This window comes from Oryctolagus cuniculus, chromosome 1 (genome assembly GCF_051225735.1).
Source record: "Oryctolagus cuniculus isolate XC-2025 breed Fujian yellow rabbit chromosome 1, ASM5122573v1, whole genome shotgun sequence".
NCBI lineage: Eukaryota > Metazoa > Chordata > Mammalia > Lagomorpha > Leporidae > Oryctolagus > Oryctolagus cuniculus.
Window position 1 is genome coordinate 20,697,595 of NC_142867.1, and position 8,017 is coordinate 20,705,611.

Genomic DNA, 8,017 nt, shown 5'->3' on the forward strand with positions numbered 1-8,017 from the left:
AGGTGCTGAGCACTGTTTAAGGGTCTTGGAATGCTACCCCGCTCATCCTCACAGCAACCCCGTCGGGCTGACGGCTGAGGCACAGGGCTGCAAGGGAGCAGGTGCAGGAGCTGGGTGATGGCAGTCTGGGTGCAGGTCCCTTACCGCGTGGGGAGCTCGTGTGTTTTTGAGGTGGCTTCAAAACACTCGCGGAAAACACATATTAGGAAAAAACCCAAAGTACATCTCAAAATTTTGCACACCACAATAAGCTTTATAAAGTCCATTTTCCCACAAATGTCTTTCAGTCCCCTTACACATGAGTGTGTGCCATGTGTGTAACAAACATGTGTGTGTGTGGTATATTATGCGCATGCGCACATGCATACATGCAGGCATGTGTGTTGCATGTGTGTGAATGTATATGCACACATGTGTAGGGTGTGCATGTGTGTGCATTGGATAGTGTGTGTATGTGTGTGTGTGTATGAGAGAAAGAGAGAGAGAGAGAGAGAGAGGAAGCACAGTAGTAGCACCACAAGACCTATCCCTCAGGGAACCTTGCCTTTCCGGAGACCCTTAGTGCTATCTCTCTTGGACGTGGTGCCTGATCTCCTGTCCCCCACCCCCACCCCCAACCAGAAGAGTCCTGGGAGGGCGGGGTCTGGGTCTCACTGTGCCTGAGGCTCCAGCACTGCACCCTGGTACCTGCCACGGGTCCTGCCCACAACATTCCCTCTGGTCCGTCCGGGGCTTGCACGATGCCTGGGGGACACCCCCATTCGCCGGAGCCTGACTGAGCTCCTCCCCGGGCCGTGGCGGAAGTGCTCTTCCTCTGATTGTTGCAAGTCTGGCTCAGGCCTCAACTCCCATGGCACGGGCCCAGGAGGTCAGTCCTGGCTCCTCTTCCTCAAACGGCCGCCAGGCCCCCAGCACCCTCCTCCTCCTCTTCACTCGCTTTCACTCTGGTAGATTGAGTTGCTGCCTGAGACCCTGGTATTCCTGTAGTGAGCTCCTCGTGCCAAGGGGGCTCCCCTGGGCTGTGTTCTGCCCAGGAGGCACTGGGCAGTCTCGCTACAAGGTAAATTCTGCGTTAATTTCCATTGAGAGGGAAGGGGCAGGGCCTGGGAGTCTGCATTTCCCACAGTGATGGGGATACTTGGGTTCAAACTCGGAGACTATTGCCTGTGTCCACGGCTCTGCTTCCCTAGCTGTCTGATGGGGCAATAATAGTGCCCTCTTCCCAGAGCTGATGTGGAGATGGGCTGTGAGAGTTAACATGCATCAGCTGTCAATCACAGCCCCAGGGATTTGCCCACTGAGTGATTAGGACGTCAGCCAGAAGCTGTCAACAGGAGGTGACGTGAGCCGGAACAGAAGGTTGTACCAGGCCGGGCATGACCTAAGCAACCAGCTGCACCTGCTCACGCGGCTGCTGGCTTTCCCAGCACTACTACAGGCTTGGCCAAGCAGGAGGCGGGAGGCGCTGGTGAGCCAGCCAGGATCCGACGCCTGGACTGGCTGCTAGGGTAAGACAGGCATGTGGCTCACCCTGGCCCTGCAGGACTTGCGGTGACTCTGTCACCAGCCCAGGCGGGGGGACACCTGGTGAACTGATGGGGGCCCAGTTCAGCTGGTGAGCCAGCCCTTGCCTGAAGCCACACGAGGAAACCAGGGCTTGGGAATAGTGCTGGCCAGATCTGGGAGCAAACTAGCTGTCCCTGGATGGGGGAGAAGCAAGGGAGGCCTACGCAGAGGAAGACAAAAGCAGGTCCCTTCCCCGGGGGTCTCCATCTTCTTTCACCAGCTCCCCAGGGGCTGAGGGAGGCCCCAGAGCAAGTTCAGCTTCCCAAAGCTAACCTGCTCCTTAGCTCGGGCCCCAGGCCTGGGGACAAAAGGTGGCCCTGCTTCAGATAGGTCGGGGCCTTGTCTGTGCCAGGACTCCATCGTCACCTCTTGGAGGCACAGACCCTTTCTTGGGGCATTATTTTTTTAAGACTTGTTCATTTATTGAATGACAATGTGATAGAGAGAGGGGGAGGGAGAGGCAGAGAGAAAGATCTTCCACCTATGGCTTTATTCCCTACATGTCTGCGACAGCTGAGGCTGGGACAGGCCAAAGCCAGGAGCCAAGCACTCCACCTGGGTCTCCCACATGGCTAGCAGGGACCCGAGTACTTGAGCCATCATCTGATGCCTTCTCAAGCACATTAGCAGGGAGCTGGCTCAGAAGCGGAGCAGCCAGGACTCGAACCAGCACTCAGATATGGGACGCCAGCATCACAGGTAGCAGCTTAAGATGCTGCACCACGAGGCTCGCTCCTTCGGGGGATTGCTTTTAATTCGTAAAATGAAATAGAGGCAGAGAATTGGACAGACAGGCATACAGAGCTCCCATCTGCTGGTTCACTCCCCACAAGGTTCAGAGCCGGAAATCCAGTCCAGGTCTCCGTAGAGGCACAGGGGTGCAATGACTGGATCCATCTGGTGCTTCCCAGGGTGTGCACCTGCAGGAAGCTGGAGTCAGGAGCCGGATGCGGGACTGGAACTCAGATACTCTGATGTGGAGCGCAGTCATCCCAACCAGCACCTTACCTGCTGGGCTAAACACCTTCCCCTAAATGCAGTTTGGATGTGCGATGCTTTTAACGTACGATGGGTTTATTGGACAGAACTGCATTGAAAGTCGATGAGTACTTGTGCATAGCATTAAAATGGAAACCAATTATGTTGTTAGAATAGGGTGATCAAAGTGAATCCCCCAAAATTACATTGTAGCAATACCTGGGCTGGCTTCCTTGTAAATTCATTAACCGGGGAGACCCAGCAGCGGTGAAATCTACCGTGATTTCCAGGTAGTGAGCACAAAGATTTCAGATCCTGCCACAGCTAAGATGTGACAGGGAAATCCCTGCGGTTTTTCTTGGCGACAAAGTAACCAGTGCTGCAAAGCACTGTGGTCAGTGTCCCCCGCACACTTGAAGGAAGCGCTAGACTTCAAAGAATAAAGATACCATTCCCCACACCTGCTTCAAATGCACGGCTCTCAGCAAAGGGCTCTTTGCTGGCTGGAGCCAGGGAGCGGCGCTGAGGCGGGTGACCGCTGGTGGGGAGTGCAGCTCTGGGGGCAGGAGAGAGGCCTGTGGCCATCTCTTCTCTGTGTCTGCAGCCTGACCACCACGCCCGAGTCCCAGCCTGAGCCCTGATTCCTCCATGTTTCCTCATCAGGGTCTTAGCAGTCTGAAAAGTCCACTTGGGAAGAAAGGCTCGTGGGGAGAGTGGACCCCAAGTCCAGGGCTAGACTGCTTCTCCCCTGGGTTTGCACACACACACACACACACACACACACCGAGGTCAAGGGCATACCATAGTTGCAGAGGGCAGGAGGCACCACTTGGAGAAACTTGTTAGCATTCTTCCTCATTGGGGACAGTTCTTACTGTTGGTGGGACTTTCCTGCTCAGATCTCATTGAATCCTCACCACCCTCCTGGGGCTGGGAACAGCCACCTCTTCTTTACCTGCGAGGCTCAGAGGAACAGAGCGACTGCCTCCGGTCACACAGCCGGAAAGCAAACATGCCTCCGTAGCTTGCCCTTTGCTGGGGATCCCTGCTGCTCAGGGAAGCAGAAATGGTTCTCTCACCTTTGCAATTGTGGCCAACTGACTGGGAAGCTGGAATTTGTATTTAGGATCAGGCACCATTCTTCCTTCCTTCATGCATCTGTCCATCCATCTGTCCATCCATCCATCCACCTACCCACCACCCATCAATCTATCTATATACCCACCTACCCATCCATCCATCCATCCACCCACCCACCCATCCACCCACCCATCCATCCACCCACCCACTCATCCACCCACCCATCAATCTATCAATTCATCCAACCACCTGCCCATCCATGCATACATGCTAGAACGTAGCTGGGATTCAGCAGAAATTGGGATGCCCTGCCCCAGAGCTGGAACAGAAGTATGAGCAGGTGCAGCAGGTGAAGAGAAAGGGGGGAGTGCGTCTGTGTGGAGCAGAGGCAGCTGTGGGTCAGGCAGGGGTCCAAGTCCCAGTGGCCACTGCCCAGCTGTGCAAACACGATGCGCCTTCATACCTTGAGCCCCGATTTCTGGGAAGCCAGGGTTGGGAGGAGGCCCCTTCATGGGAGTGTGATGCAGATTTAATGAGGTGAAGTGAGTCCGCCTCTCAGTGTGGTGCCTGACCCCCATAAGTGCTCTGATTCAGCACCTTAGCGCTCAGCAAGGGTGGACCAGAAATAAACAGATCCATTAGAGCACTTTGCAGGAAGGTCTGGCCATAGCACCGGCTGAGGGGGCCTGGGGAACATTCTCCCAGACTGCCAGCAGTGCGTCAGCTTCGGCTGCACGCTACAACCACCCCGGGGCCCAGGGGACACCCCAGACCAATTAAATAAGCAGGCTCTCTACAGAATGCTCTGGTGTCAGCAGCCCTTAAGGCTCCTCTGTGGTTCCAATGCTCAGCCCAGGCCGAGAGCTACATTCTAGGAAGGCGGTTCCCTGAGCACAGCAGAGGGAGCCCCTGGGGCAGATGGTTGAAAGCATGGAAAAGACAGGGGAGGGGATGCAGGCACAGAAGCCTGGAGATCGGGGTGTGGCCTGGCACTCCGGAAATGAGGTGCGACAGAGACTGAGCTGTCCAGAGAGGAGGCCCACCTGGCACTGCGGTTGGGCACAGGTGCCTGGTGCCATGGCTGGAGAGGCTTGCAGGCGAGCGGGTCTGGGAGACCTCCCATCTGCAGGGCGGCCTCTGGGGAAGGAAAGACAAGCAGTGGCTAAGGGGCGGCTCGGCGCCTGCCAGCTGCCAGGACTGCAGTGGCTACGGAGGCCCTGGGTGGGCAAGCTGTCCCCGGCTAGAGCTGAGGATGTCACACGGGTGACAGAGGGGCATGCTGGGATGAGTGTTTAGTGTCCAGCACCATTCTTCCTTCCTTCATGCATTTGTTCCTCCATCCACCCATCCTCCCATCTATCCACCCAGCCATCCTCCCATCCATCCATCCACCCATCAATCTATCCATCCACCTACTCATCCATCCATCCATCCACCCATCCATCTGCCTGCCCATCCATCCATACACCCATACACCCATATACACATCCATATGTGCCAATCAATGCACTAAGTAAACCAGGGAGATGAGGTAAAAGTGGACACACCCGAGCCCCTGTGGAGCTTGAGCTGGGGTGGGGGACACACACAGCCAGCTAAGGATAACGGCGCAGTTGAATGAACGCAGCAACCGTGCCACGCACTCTGAAGGAGAGCCACATGGTTGCTAGAATGTGCACTCCGTAATTTTTTTTTCGTGGCTTTTGACTTTTGAAAATTACACGATGTTGAAGAGGACCACCCTGGGGTTAGACTCTGTGCTCCAGCATGTGGCCTGGGGGTGGTTAAGAGGCCTCTTGGGAGGCCAGCATCTCACACAGAAGAGCCTGAGTTCAAGTCCCGGCTCCACTCCTCGCTCCAGCATCCTGCCGCTGAGCACCCTGGGAAGCAGCAGGTGAGGACTCACTTAGTTGGGTGCCTGCCACCCATGTGGGAGGCCCTGATGGAGTTTCTGGCTCCTGGCTTCAGCCTGGCCCCGCTGTACCTGTTGCTGGCATTTGGGGGAGTGAACCAGCAGATGAACGATCTCTGCCTATCCATGTGTCTCCCTGTCTTTCCAATAAATTAAACTAACAGAAAAGTGAGTACGTGGTCTCTCTGGCTCAGTTTCCTCTTGTGGATGCTAAGAGGTGTGGGCTGAGAACAGAGGCGGCGCAGCCGCTGTGGAGACCGCGGGGGCAGCAGTGCCATCAGCGCCCCCGGGAAGTTTCAGACGAGGAAACTGAGTCTCTGTTGAGCCACTCGGCCAGCTCCCACTGGTGGGAGCCTGCTGTGCCTGCAGGATGAGTGACACATGGCCCGTGCTTGTCGGAGGGCGGGGTGGGTCACAGGCATGCACACCGCTGTCCCGGGCACAGCAGTGGTAGAGAAAGGGACCTGAATGCTTCCCACGGGAGGGAGCGAGGGAAGTGAGAGAGAGGCCAATGCAGGCTGACAGGGGTGTGCGCTGGCCAAGGAGAGGAAGGCACACTGCACACGCCGCGTGGAGGGCACAGCGTTGGCAAAGGCTCAGAGCCATGGTATGCCAGCCACGGCGGAAGGGAAAGCCCAGAATTGAGGAAAGGGTGGCAGGGAGGGGCCTGAGCCTCCAGGAAGACGGACTGACCGGCGGGAGGAGACCCACGCCAATGTCAATCAGAGGGGAGGCGGGGCCGAGGCGGAGTCACAGAGGATATTCTCTCATCCGCCTCGCTGCTCCATCTGCAGCCTCCACCTGTTCAGTGGTGAGCGTGCCTTTCCCACTGCAGGCGTGTGCGCACACTCATACACACGCACGTGCACGCGCACTCAGCCTCCATGCTCACCTCGCCTGGGACCTAGGGAGGGTCGCAATTTGGCACCAGTTTTTACTAAAGCAAATGCAAGGGCACCATCCATACCTCAAGGCGGAAGCAGCAGGTGCCACGCTGCACCTGCCCACAGCTTCCCCAGCGCCAGTGCCCCTCCCCCTCCACCCAGCATCTTCTCGCCTCCCCAGTAACTTACTAACTTACTGTTCGCCTCACTCACTCCCTCAATGGCTATCCACGAGGGTGTGGTGCTTTGAGCTTTGTCTGTTTTGTTCTCGGATTTATCCCCACTACCTGGAGCTGTCTCAGAGGGAGAGGTTGGGCTTGGGGCGGGAGATGGAAAGCGCTCTTCCACCCACAGGTTTATTCCTCAAATGCCTGCGACAGCTATGGCTTAGCTACCTGCTTAGGGATGCCAATAAAACACAAACTTCTTCCCTTATAGGGAGAAATCCCAAAGGCACCCTAAGGGGCTAAAGTTAAGGTGCCTGAGGGACTGACTCCTTCCAGCGGCCCTTGGGGAGAACTCATTCCCTTTCTCTGGCAGCCTCGGGAGATTGCCGGCTTCCCCTGGCTCCTGGCCACACCCCTCCAACCTCTGCTTCCAAGTTCACCGGACCGCCTCCCGGCGATTTAGGGCGTGGGCGTGTAGAGCCCGTCCCTAGGGCGGCCGAAGGTGGGAAGTGATGGAAAACAGTGGGATTGGGCCTCCCTGGGAGACTGCTACCCCTTGGCTGTGACCACCCCCTCAAAGCTCATGTGTCGGAGGCGTGATCCCCCGATACCTAGGTTGGCGGTGTTTGCAGGAAGGTGATGGGGGGAGGGGCGTGGCGCTTCCGGGTTTGTGAGTGGAGGATCTGAGCCAGAGTGCTCGCTGGGGCTCGCCATGCGCTGCCCTCCGCCGGGCTCCGCTGCTGCAAGGGGCCCCTCCCCGGATGCCAGGGCCTGCTCCTGCACTTGCCAACCTCCAGAACCGCAGGCCAAATAGACCTCTGTTCTTGACCCGTACCCCGGCCTGCGGCATTCGGGTACAGCCACGGAAAACGAACGGAGACCCAGACCATGGCCACCGCTGGCGGAGGGGGCGAGCGAGGGTGCAGGAGGATTAACTCGACCTCTCTCCTCCTGCCAGAGCCCACTGGGCTCAGTCCCCCCCACCCTGCCCCGTCCTGGGGGAACCCAGCAGGGGGCCACTGGGACCCGGCACCCAGCTGGGAAGGGAAGGGACTGAGAAGCGACAGGAAAGAGCAGCCCAGGGAGTCTGTCTTGGCCCTGATGGCGCAGGGCTGAGGCGTGGAACTTCAGGAGGGGGTCGGGGCTGCTGCCTCTGCTCCAGTGTGTCCCTGTAGGGGAAGCAGCTCCTTCCCCGCCCTCCCTGTCCCCCCCCCCCATGGAGCCTGTGTAGTCTCTGAGCCAGGCTGTCAGGATTTGGGGCAAAGGAGCGGCTGGGGAAATTCAAAGCAAAGCGGCCAGAAGGCTCTTCAAAGCCCATCTCTGTGACAAAGGATGAGAGGAGGTCGGAACAAAAGGCGCCAGCCGGCAGGTGGCTGGCTGAGCCTCTGCCAGGCCGTGCTGAGAAAGGTGAGCTATATGAGGAAGCAATT